The sequence below is a fragment of the Panicum virgatum genome, chromosome 5N (assembly GCF_016808335.1).
Source record: "Panicum virgatum strain AP13 chromosome 5N, P.virgatum_v5, whole genome shotgun sequence".
Taxonomy (NCBI): Eukaryota; Viridiplantae; Streptophyta; class Magnoliopsida; order Poales; family Poaceae; genus Panicum; species Panicum virgatum.
Window position 1 is genome coordinate 12,945,984 of NC_053149.1, and position 13,438 is coordinate 12,959,421.

Below are 13,438 nucleotides of genomic sequence, written 5' to 3' on the forward strand. Positions count from 1 at the left end.
CATAACCGTGGAAACACAGCAATCAAAGAATAAATGGTGCACAGTTTTAATTAAGCTCTACCGCCTTAATTAAGTGGCAGAGCTTCTGCTTTTTGTTTTTTAAAAAAAAGGGGCTCGCGCGCAGCTCTCCCCCTCCGGCCACTTCGTTTTCCTATATCAAAATTGCTCCGTCATAGTTACAAACGCGCGCGATATTAAACATAGATGAGCAGACACCACCGGCGATAGGGCAGTCTCCATCCCCGGCGGCCTTGCTTAGGGTCTTCCGGGTCCTCGCGGCCGCCGGCTCCGGCGAGCCGGCAGCCCCTATCTAACCGGCGGTGTTTCTCTCCAATGCCGTTCAAGGTGTCTTCTTCCATGAGACATGCACTTCGGCAGTGTACGGCCAAGGATCATACCTCGTCCTTCAGTCCTTGGATCCAGCTGAGATCAGATCGAAGTTCAGGCTTGCACAAGAAGAGTTAGCTTGTTGTTCTAGGGCTAATCTCCGTCCTGCAATGGGGAAATTCTGGGACTCCGAGTCCGAGTCCGATTGCGAGGATCGTGGTGTTGGTGCTGATCGGGAAACGCCTCAGTTTCACTCAGATTCTTTGGCCGCTGCTGGTGTTCACGGCAATTTGATGCCATCGCTCGTTCAGAAGCTTGTGCACCCGTCCACGGGTACAAGGCAGTCGGCCTGCCCAGTTCCAGCGAAGGTCCCTCTATCCCCATCTCTGAGGATGCAAACCTCCATGGAAGAAGATGTGGAAGGGCCCTCTTCCCCCAAAGCGGGTGTCTCCGGCGAGATCTTTCGGCGACGTACTTCTGCCGGCGCTGGAAGCCGCCGTGGGGAGTCCGACGAGCAGGGCGGATCACGATCCGTTTTCTCCGCTGGTTCAAATTTCAAACGGATTGGCCAAGCCCACGTCGTGTACACGTCATCTTTCCCGTGACATGTTGTTCCCACGTCATCAGGCGCCCGCACCAGAGCTAAGTCACGGGGGTACCGATCCTAATTGGGCGAAACCTAATCGCCGCCTCGTGAGGTCGATCCTCGTTCCTGACCCTCTTCCCTGCAAAACCTACGCCGCGGTGGTCATGGCCGGAGGTCCGGGCGCTCGTCGTGCTGATCATGCACCCGGCCGTCGTGCGCGTGGGCGTGCTGCGCTTGGTCATCCACGGGGGCGAGGGAATCCAGGCCAAGGCGCGGCCGATTTTGCCGCTGGAGGGCGCGGCGGTGGTCCAGCAAATTCTGGTGGACGCGGCACAAATCCGCGCGGCGTAAGCGCTGGCCAACGCCTCCCAGTCCTTTCCTGGTCGCGGTGGTGGACGTGAACAGGGTGGACGTTGTAGGGATCGGGAAGATACTCAGGCTGGTGATGCTGCGTTTCAGGTTGCCAATACTGATACTGCAGTCCCTGCAATAGGGCAAGCAAAAGAGGAAGCGCAAGGAAGAGACAGCTTTCAAACTTGATTGTACGATCTTTTCAGAGGAGCATTACACTAGCAAGTGTCCGCAACTCCGTGGTCCTAAACCGACGGTATCGTATTGTGGTGCTGCCACGGATGGTCTTGGTTTCTTCAATATTCAAGCTGCGAGGCCGTATCATATTGTTCAGAACACACATGCAAATGTCTCTGCTTTGATCACAGTGGACGAGGGGACAGTTTTGGCGGATTTGCTTAGGTCCGAGCTAGCGAGAATTATTCCTGTGCAGTGGGACTGGGTAGTGCAGGAACATGGAGATAATTCCTACCTTGTCCTGTTTCCTTCAAAGGAAGAGCTTGAGAGAATGGTTGCCATACAGTCACTACAAAAAAACAAAGAGGGTGTTCTGATTTTTGAGGAGTTTGATGCAGAAGTTAAGCCTATCAAGGTTTTGGACCAAGTGTGGCTAACTGTGACTAATGTCCCTACTCCCCTCCGGGCTTTCTTGCCTCTGTGGGCAGTGGGTTCGGTGGTGGGCGCCACTCAGAAAGTGGTCATGCATCATCTTCGTCGTACAGGGGAAGTGCGCATTCTATTGGCAGTGTTGGATGTCAAGGATATCCCAAAGAAGGCAGATATATGCGTCAATAGGAGCATTTTTAGGGTGTACTTTAAGGTTGATGAAGTGGTACTTGATGACTCCTTTAACCCAGAGGATGATGATTTATTGGGTGACGATGCCGGTAATGGGATAAATGATGATATCCACAATGATGCCGATGGCAGTGGTGACCATCAGATGGAGGATGCAACAGATGGTTCTGTTCCAAAGGCTGCAGGCTCACAGGACCAACACTCAAGTAAACCTGCCCAAGATTTGAATCAGCAACAGCAAGATGCATTAATTGATGAGGTCCTTGACTTAGCCTGTGAGCAGCTGATTAATGAGATTAGTGTTAAGGTTATGGTTGAGACTGATGGTGGTGATAGGCCGTATTCACCGCCAACTGCTGAGGATTACGCAACCTGTGGTGCTTTGGTGGATTCTTCAAAGACAGGTGCATCCTTTGCTTCGGAGATGCCAGCCCCTGTGCTGGGCACGTCTGATTCACCAGATACGGTTGTAGGGGAGGCATCGAGCACTACATCCCCGGGGTTTGCTGCACAGGAGGTGTTGCCCTCGTTGGTTCAAGAGGGATTCCAGAGTCAGGCGGGAGATCTCAGCGCCTCAGATGGTGATACTCCGAGGCAGGTGCCTGTTGGGCCTTGTCCCGAGCAGCCTCCTACTGTGCTTGTTGGTGGTGTGGGCGTTGCCGGCTCTATTCCCGAGAGGATGCCGACGGATGGCAATGCTGCGACTGCTGCACTGTTCCTACAGGAGGAGCTTACCGTTGCTGCGCCCGAGGAGGGGGTTTCACTGGTCATTCCTCAGGTGGAGACGGTTGCTGAAGAGATTCCCAGAGTGGACTTGAAGATGCCTGCTGCTCAGCCCGAGGCCAAAGGCGGGAATGTACTGAGAGCTGACATTCTCAAACCCACCACTATTCGTAGAAGCTGTAGATCTAAAGCAAAGGTAGATGAACATACCCTACAGAAAACTGAGCGGATGGCTGCTAAAAAGAACCTTGAATCTCCAGGTACATCTTTTACCAGCTTTTCTGATTCGCGTATTGTTTCAAACCTTGGTAGGGTAGGCATCAACTTAGGCTCTAGTGATGATATTGTTAAAGCTTCTACTGTTTCTATCAAGAATCTTGAGATTGATAAATTGCTGGTTCAGGCCAATAAAAAAAGTAATTTAAAATCTGATAAATTACAACTTGACAGTGATGATGAGAGGGAAGCTAGACTCGATGCTGTTCTCAGCCACGCTTGTGGTAATCTAAATGAGAACATGCAGGATGTGGAGACTGATCTCATTATTGACCTTTCTCCTGTCCATCGTAAGAAAAAAATCTAGCACTGCCAAGAATCCTAAAAATGGCAGACTCCCCAAGAAGCCAAAACCCCTTCAAAAATTGTTCTCAAATGAAAGGGGTATTCTGGAATAGCAGAGGTCTTGCAGACTTGGCTAAACACAGATTTTTGGCGGATTTAGTGAAGGAGGAGCAAATTAATTTCATAGCTCTCTCTGAAACTGGCAGGGATGTTTTTCCAGATCATACCTTAAAGAATTTATGCGCGGGCCGGGATTTTCTCTGGCATTGTATGGCACCACATGGTCGATCTGGAGGCATCCTCTTGGGAGTGGATCTGAATGTTTTTGACATTGGAGCCATTGCTGAGGGAGATTTCTTTGTGAAATTTACCTTAAGATGCAAAAGTGATGGCTTCAAATTTATGCTTTATATGGTATATGGCCCGGCACAATATCAAAATAAACAGGCTTTTTTAGTGGAATTGGCAAACACTTGCTCCAAAGAATCGCTCCCTTATCTAATTGGGGGTGACTTTAATATCATGCGAAGACCGGAAGATAAGAGCTCAGAAGTGTTTGATTCTAAATGGCCAATTCTGTTCAATGCTATTATTGAATCTCTTGATCTCAAGGACATTGTTATGTCCGGCCGTCAATATACTTGGGCGGGTCCTGGAGACAATCCAACCTTTGAGAAGTTTGATAGAGTTCTCGTTAGTATGGATTGGGAAGATAAGTTCCCTCTATCAACTGTAGAACCAAGAGATAGAGATATTTCTGATCACACTCCTCTAGTTCTTAATACGGGGGCGTCCACCCATACTCCTGACCAATGGCCTTTCAAATTTGAAAGAGGTTGGTTGCTTAGGGATGGTTTCTATGATATGGTTGTAAATATTTGGCAATCGGTCGATTCAGGACGTACACCCCTTGAGAGATGGCAGAATAAAATTCGAAGGCTCAGACAACATCTCAGAGACTGGGCCAAGCATACAGCAGGAACTTATAGAAAAGAAAAGAAGCGGCTTCTAGCTCTGTTAGAAAATCTAGATAAAAAGGCTGAGATAGCCCCTCTTTCCGATCAGGAGATTAATTATAAACACTACCTAAAAGAGAGATTAGTTCTTCTTTTGAGAGAAGAAGAGATCAAGTGGTACGAGAGAGCTAAGGTTAAAACTCTTCTGGAGGGAGACGATAATACTAGGTTCTTCCATCTAGTTTCTAATGGTAAGCACCGAAAACAACATATTTATAATCTTGAAAATGATCAAGGAGTTGTTATCGGTGATGATCAACTTAAAAAACACATCACTCAGTTTTATAAAAACCTCTTTGGGTCTCCAGAGGTGTCAGAGATTACACTTATGGAAAATCAAATATTGGATATTCCACAGGTTTTACAAGAGGAAGATGATGCGCTCATTAGCGAGTTCATAGAAACTGAAGTGAGGGATGCCGTGTTCCAAATGGAACATAATAAGGCGCCGGGTCCTGATGGTTTTCTAGTGGAATTTTATCAAGTCTTCTGAAACTTAATTAAGGACGACCTAATGGCTCTCTTTATGGATTTCCACAAAGAGGAATTAAACCTCTATAGCTTGAATTTTGGGATCATCATGCTAATACCAAAAATTCATGAAGCTACTAAAATACAGCAATATAGGCCAATCTGTGTCCTCAATGTCAGCTTTAAATTTTTTACCAAAGTTGGAATGATTAGGCTGAATAAAGTAGCTCAGACTGTGGTGAGTCCTACGCAGACTGCCTTTATGCCAGGCAGGAATATCATGGAAGGAGTCGTTATTCTACATGAGACTATCCATGAGCTGCATACCAAAAAGAGTGATGGGGTCATCTTCAAAATTGATTTCGAAAAGTCCTATGATAAGGTTAAGTGGCATTTCCTTCAACAAACTCTACGCATGAAAGGTTTCTCTCCTAAATGGTGTAGATGGGTAGAAGGAATGGTGACTGGCAGGAGTGTGGGTATCAAAGTTAATAATGATATTGGTCCTTACTTCCAGACGAAGAGAGGGCTCCGTCAGGGAGACCCGATGTCACCTATCTTATTTAACATCGTGGCTGATATGTTGGCTCTCCTGATTAAAAGAGCAAAGGCTGACGGTCAAATAAGAGGTGTCATCCCTCATCTTGTAGATGATGGCTTGTCGATTTTGCAATATGCTAACGACACTATCATATTTTCAGATCATGACTTGGAGCAAGCAAAGAATCTCAAACTATTGCTATGTGCCTTCGAACTATTATCAGGTCTAAAGATCAATTTCCACAAGAGCGAAATCTTCTGCTATGGCGCAGCAAAACAAATGGAAGATATTTATACCGACCTCTTTGGATGTAATGTAGGAGAATACCCCTTCAGATATTTGGGGATTCCAATGCACCATAGACAACTCCTTAATTCGGAATAGAGTAAAGTTGAAGAATGTTTTGAGAAAAAAGCTATCTTGTTGGAAGGCTAAGTACCTATCTTATGGAGGCCGTCTGGTTTTACTAAACTCGGTACTTAGTAGCCTACCCATGTTTATGATGTCCTTTTTTGAGGTCCCCAAAGGGGTGCTCAAGAATTTTGACCACTTTAGATCAAGATTTTTTTGGCAAGGATCTTTCGATAAGAATAAATATCGCCTTGCCAAATGAGACATATTGTGTCGTCCCAAAAACCAAGGGGGACTTGGGATCTTAAATTTACAGTTGTAGAATAAATGTTTACTAGCAAAATGGTTAGTAAATTTGCTAAACACTAATGGTTTGTGGCAAAATTTACTAACAAATAAGTAATTAAGATCTAAGTCTCTCTCTCAGGTCAAGGCCAAACCTTATGACTCTCACTTCTGGAGAGGTCTTATGAAAATAAAAGACGAGGTCTTGGCTAAAGGCTCCTTTGAAATTAAAGATGGGAGCAAGGCTAGGTTCTGGGAGAATAATTGGGTAGGCCAAAGTATTGGTTTGGAGACCCCTCAATATTGTGCCATTCAAAGTTAAATATCCATCACTCTTTAATATTGTGCGTGATCCTCATGCAACGGTGGCCAAAGTATTGGCTTGGAGACCCCTCAATTTATCTTTTAGGAGGGCGATGGTGGATAACAAATTTGTGGAATGGCGTAACCTGATAGCACAAATAACTCATGTTGATCTGGTGGATGGTTTAGATAATTTTAGATGTAACTTGACCAAATCTGGGTTATTTACGGTTTGATCTTTCTATCTGTACTTTATTGATACACATCCGCCATTTAGACATAAGTCGATCTGGAAGCTGAAGATTCCTCTAAAAATTAAGATTTTCCTTTGGTTTTTACAAAGGGGAGTACTTTTAACTAAAGACAATCTCGCTAAGAAAAACTGGACAGGAAGCCAACGATGTTGTGGGTGTAATAGTAATGAGACTATCAAGCACCTTTTTCTGGACTGCCCCTATGCGAGAATGGTTTGGAGGATTATCTTTTATGCTACAGGTTTGACGCCACCTAGATCAATTGGCCATATGTTTGACTCATGGCTTTCTAATCAATCTAAAAATATTATGAACTTGATTTGGGTCGGGGTTGCTGCTATTTGCTGGGCCATTTGGAGATGCCGAAACGATATTATTTTTAACAATATCAAAGTTAATTCGATTTTGCAGGTTATCTTCAGGGGAACATACTGGCTACGGTTCTGGGCGCAGCTGCAGCATGACGAGCATGCTAAGAACGCACTCTCCGAGATGAGCAAAAACATAGAGATTATTGCTATGGAGCTAGTAAAAGAAGGGTGGAAGCAAAACTATCATTTGCAGTAGTTCTTTGTCTGAGTTGGAGACTAGTTGTGCTCTTCTTTCTTTGTAAACCTTGTAATAATTTGCTGTGTACATCCACGGATGTATAGGCCGGATTCGTAATCCTTTTTCTAAAAAATAGTTTGAAAAGAAAAATGCTCCGTCATCTTCCTTTAGCCTGGTATGGAGGCTGCAGCATGATCTACCTCTCCACCAAATCGACTAATCACGTTATATATGTTGAATTCCTATCTCTAGCAAGGTGATTCGACCTCTTGTTTATCAATTTGAAAGCTTCATGTTGTCAATCCGTCGCAGCACCGGCAGGAATGGAGGATCTTGCCGCCGTAGTCCAGCAGTGCCAACATGAGAGGTGGTATGGTGGCCATGAAACCCGTGCTTGCCATCGCATCCGCCACTGCTGAACCTAGCGTCACTTCCTAGTTAGTTCGTCCGGTCGCTTGATGGAGTCTAGATGCATGCATGAGTCCCTAGATCAGTACGTGACCAGACGTGGGAGGGGAGGCGAGAGGCAACCAGTACGGGGAAGTATGGCTCTGGAGCCTTGCAACGACATTGCAATGCACAAGCGCAGGTCAATGCCACCACCCTGCCAAAATCTTCAGCCACCGACTGAGTTGATCTCACGGTCACGGTCCCCCATCCACGCCGCACCTATGGAGACCGATGTAACCGAGCTGGGGGGGGGGGGGGGGGGGGGGGGTAGGGCCGGCTCTAGGATTCTTGGTGCCCCTGAGCGAACCACGCTTTAGGGCTCTTTAGGCTAAATAATTTTTTAACATGATAAAATAGATAATAATATTAATCACATATATAAATTTTGAAGAACAATGTCTATAATACAAACTACAGAGTAGAAAATAAAAATAGTACGATTACCTCAAATAATAGCTAAACCCATGATTCCATCAACAATAATATTTCAATTCTTCACAAAAAAGATCCCTTGGGCATTTCTTGATGCGAAATCATTAAGAATTGTATCTAGATCAATGTTGTCCAAGATATCTTTCTCAATGATGCACATATCCAAGCCATTCAATCTTTCTTGTAACATAGTTGTTCTCAAACAATTTCTCAGTAGTTTCAATTTTGAGAAACTTTTTTCAGCTGATGCTACAGTCACAGGCACAGTTAAGAAGATCTGAAATGCAATAGAGACATTTGGATAGTAATCTATAGTTGTAACAAACTGAAGAATCTCTGGGGCTGACATAAAACCATCTGGCAGAGTCACTTTTAGTACTTTCAATTCAGAGAAAAAAATATCTAGATCAACATCTGATGAATTATCATGAGAAAAAACTTTTGCAAAAGTAGTGCAATGCTTACGTAGATCGTTATCATCCAAGGACTTCAAATTATCGAGTTGAATAGAAAACGAAACACCTTTTCAAATGTCTTTAGCTGCTCAAATCGACTAGTCAATGAAGCAATTGTTGTGTCAACGATGACAATAAAGTAATTGACTCTAAATGATTCCATAGCTAATAGCTGTATTTCTTCATCACTTGTTTCATCAAATTGCTTCTTCCTTTTACTTTGGCGCTTTGTAGGAAATTTTGGCTCTATATCCATATCAGCTGCGGTGGCTTTTGCAACCTCAATACTACTTTTGAAAATATGAGATAACCCCTTCAATTTGTTTGAGAGTAGCATCCATGCACACAATCTTAGATTGCAACTTTTTGCTCACCATGTCTATAGAAAATAAAACATCATGCCAAATAACCATACCAATTATAAATTCAAAATTCTCAAGTGTACCAACTAAAGCTTGAGCATCACTTACTGTTGATGGGTCATCCGTACAAACCTCCTCCACTTTCTGCAAGGCTGTTCTTATTTGGGAACATTGTCAAGCAAAACCTTCCATCTCTTAGTAGATCTTGCAAATAATGCATATATCCATTGTATAACACCAAAGAATGAAATAGTTTGTCTGCAAGATTTTGCCATATCACAAAGAGTGAGATTTAGATTGTGACATGCACATGGCATGTATAATGCTTTGGGATTAATTTGAAGCAAATGATTTTGGACACCATTCGTATGTCCCTTCATATTAGAACCATTGTCATAACCTTGACCTCTCACATCAGCAACATTCAAATCCAGTTTCTTTAATATATCTATCAACCTCAAAAAGGCCCAACCCTGATGTGTCGTCAACCTTTAAGAACCCTAGAAAAAACTTCTCCACTCTTGGAATGCCACTTAACATAGTGACACAACACACAATTACGGTCATTTGTTCTTCATGGCTCACATCTGGGGTATAATCCAAGATAACAGAGAAATACATAGCATCCTTGACAATCTTCAAGATATACTCCTTCACGGAACCAACAAGAAGAGGAATTAACTCATTCTGAATACTGTGGCAAAGATAATGATTATGAATTTCATTACTTTTAATGCACCTAATATGTTCTTGCATCACAGGATCAAACTCAGCAATCATTTCAACTGTGCCTAGAAAATTGCCATTATCATCTTGATAAATCTTCTCATTTGATCCTCGAAAGGCCAAATTATGTTTAGCAAGAAACTTCACAGCAGAAACTATTCTTACCTGAACTTGTCTCCAACGCTCTTTTTCATTAGAGATTTCCCATTGCATATCATCATCGATTGTTCGATTTTTGCTTAACCTCAATCTAACTTCATTCCATGTATTCATGTTTGTCAGATGCTCAACACTTCTCTCATGTTCTTTGAGTTTCCTACTAAGATGTTGCCAGTCCCTCACTCCATCAGATGCTAAAAAAGACTTGCTTTTTGTTCCACGTGTCTAAGCTTCTGGTATGTCGATTTGATGCTACATGTGGGCCCTTTGATCCATGTGAGCCTGATTCTTGCGCTCTGATTGGTCGACGGTTTTTTCCTTGAATCAATAGGTGCTTATAACCTACATTTTATCTTATTTTCCAATATTGTATATTTTCTAAGCGTATAGTGGGTTTAGGCATTATTTTAGATAAATATGAATGGAAGAAATGCGAACTCTCAAGATTTTCTGATCAAATTGACGCTTGAAAATAGTCTCTAGCAAGCGTCAACACCACCGCCACACCAGCTTTAGGCCCCTCATCTTCGCCTCCGGCACCAGTCCACCTCCCCGCTCACCAACGTGCTCCCGGCGGGCAACATCTGCCCCTCCGGCCGCTTCGCCAAGCTGCTATAGTCCTCCTGCTCCGCTGCCAAACTGCCACGCCCGTCACAGGCCGTCTAGAAAAATGTCCTGGGCTCCGGCACCGTCAGTTATGGGCATGGGAGCTGCAGCTCCGCCTCAGGCCAGCGCCGCCTGCCGGGCAAGCTAGAGAGGCATGCGTGGGAAGGGTGACGGCAGGCGCAGGGTGAGAGGAAAGGGATATGAGGGAAGAGAGGGAGGGAGACAAGAGAGAGAGAGAGGAGAGCAGAGTGCTGACAGGTGGACCCCACTACCATGTGGCTCCACATCACCAAAACCACCTAGCAAACTCGTCTGATGGCCAAATATGAACGATTTTGAGAGTTGGGTGGCTGTGGATGTCTAATTTTAGAGTTACATTATTAAATCCAGACGTAGTCAATAGTTCAATGGCCAAAAGTGGACTTTTCCCGTAAAGAAACACATAGGCAATCTCCCTCGAGCTAGCCCGAACAGATGAAGGCTATGGTGTCTCGCTCTTGATGTGTCGACCTTGCAGAACGGCGTCACGCACAATGCATGTGTGGCCATGCCTAGGACGATCGTCAGCACACGGGCCTAGGCTAGTGACACGTACTAGCGCCATCATATGCAGGTTGTGACCCATACATAGGGGAAGAGCCGCCCCAATAGGCCATGGCAAAGGCCAGTGATCTCCAAGCCTGCTAGAGAACTACCCCCAGCTAGCAGCATTACGGCTGCACTCTCACAAGCAGTGTGCACACTTCTGATGAGCCTGTGGTATGTTAGATGTGTATGTCCTCAGGCATATCACCATAGATGTTGATCCATTGGAAGGTTTATGAAGACCTTTACAACTTTGTCCTAAAACCCTGAGTCCATATGAATCTTACCCAATTAAAGTTCATGGTGCAAATCCAATTTATTTCTTTTTTTTTGTCCTAGGCTTCGATGTCTTCTTTTGCTTTTATTTATTGTGTCTTATTGTATTCTAATAATGTCTTCAACATGTAGGTTTAATATTCATATGAGGTTTATAATCACCTAAGTTCATTACCATGCATTAATGCAACAAAACCCTGTAGGCTAGCATAAGATGGTAGTCATGCCAACATTATAAGACCAAAATCACACTAACTCTAAGTTCCTAACGAAGTCATTAGAATTAAAAGAAAGTATCATTAGGGGTTACTTACTTTAAATTTTTTATATATATCCACAATAGATGGTTGACTTTTGTATCCTTATTGTCCACAGCAACGGTTTTTCGCAAAGTTAGGGCTTGGAGAGTAGGATTTGCAATCTAGATGTTGATGGATAGACCTAGACATATCCTTCGTGTGGTAAATAGATTTGTAGTAGGATATGATATGGTTGTGGCGCTATTGCCACATGTGATAGGAGGGCGGTGCAGGTGTCAAGGGAGTCATGTCTTTGTAATTTCATCTTGCAATTGCAATGGGAGGATAGATCATAGGGGGGTGCTGATAGGAATATGATGTGGTAGTGGAGAATTATAAATGGATACTAGTGTAATATCACATTGCATTAGTTTTTTGGACTATGTTAGTTCACATGCACAACCCAAGTGTTCAATGGTATAATTCGGTGAGTTTGGATGAGCATCAATGGTTGGCAAGCCTAGCTTTTCATCTTATGTACCTTTATTTCAGGTATATTCCATAGCCCATGGTAGCCTTAAAATTATATTGGTATTAGTTTGAGGTGATGGGTACAATGTTGTGGTTTTAGGCTGGGTCGTGATAAGATCATACTATCATAGTTCATAGTATATGTAGAGGATTAGCCAAAAGATAAGCAATTGATAAGCATGAAAATTCATGTGTTGCACATGTGGAGACTCTTGGATGAGGCAAAACACAAGGATAAGTGCATGTTGCGGCCACTTTTCTTGATAAAGCTCGGATAACATACCATGGGATCTCCCCCACAGTTTTCCTTAAAAAAAGCTAGGATACCATATGACTTCAATCGGCCTAGAAAACACATGGTCATTTGTATACATGGCAATGCGAACCCATGGATTGGAGCACACCTTTATTAAATCATTTCTAAAAATTAAAAACATAAAATAAAAAAATCTCATGCATGGATGCACAAATCAAGAAACACTCGCCACTTGTCTCTCCCTGTAGATTACTAATAGGCAACCTACCCATGGTTTTTAGGGCTGGCGAATGCGACCCAAATATTTTTGCACAGTTGTACATTTATTGATTTGACATTGATATATCACAATTACAATATGATGATAAACATTGGCCAAATATGACCCAATAGATATGTGTCAAGTGTCTACATACATAACAACAGATAGCTCATGCACACAAAAACCACATAGGACAATGCAACACACATGTTCTCTGTACATAGAAACTTATCGAGAATGAAGAGCATGACACTCTGCAATGATGCAAACCACATCACAATGACCCGCCACTGGCCTTATCTAGATGGATGTCCACATACCCCTCTAAGAGCAATGTGAAACCCACGCTAGATTGTTTACTTTCAATCACGAGGGCCTTGCAGCAGCCAAAACACCTGATAATGCGTGCACATCTTGATGAGTGGTTGGTTACCAGCCGTGTAATACAACTCTACATTCATGCAAATCTTGATCTGGGGTAACATGCATGGATGACTCATATGTCCACTGGAACCGAAAACTGGGGCGGGCAAACCGGAGGAGGATCACAATAGCCGCGCATCAAAGAGCATCGAGATGCGGGGTACCTGTCACCAACAGCCGCAGTTTCTACATGAAAGTGACCTTTTGATGTGTAGGACAAGCATGGCACAGTTGGAAAGAACAAGCGTCCAATGGCTAGTAGAAACATACAAAACTGAAAAGGGTGAAGTTGGTGAGAGTCTTCTGTAGCAAGTGTCTTCCTGACGCACGCCTCTTATCTATTTAAGCTATTGTTCCATCTTGCTAGTGTCTCAATAGCTTGGCTTGCATCCTCCTATGAGCTCTGTCTGAGAGATCAAGACTGATTGTAGATCAAGAAGTGTTTTGTAAATGTATGATTCCCTGCTTTCTTTTTTAGTATGATTCAAATTCCTTATTGGTTACTATAGTTGTGTGCTTACCATGATGATAACTCTAAACATTTAAGGAGCACCAGAACC

The 13,438-nt window shown here is 43.6% G+C and overlaps 1 pseudogene; it reads left to right on the forward strand.

Moving 5' to 3' along the window:
* The first annotated feature begins 497 nt into the window (after positions 1 to 497).
* Positions 498 to 7,202, forward strand: LOC120674567 (annotated as a pseudogene).
* The last annotated feature ends 6,236 nt before the right edge of the window (positions 7,203 to 13,438 follow it).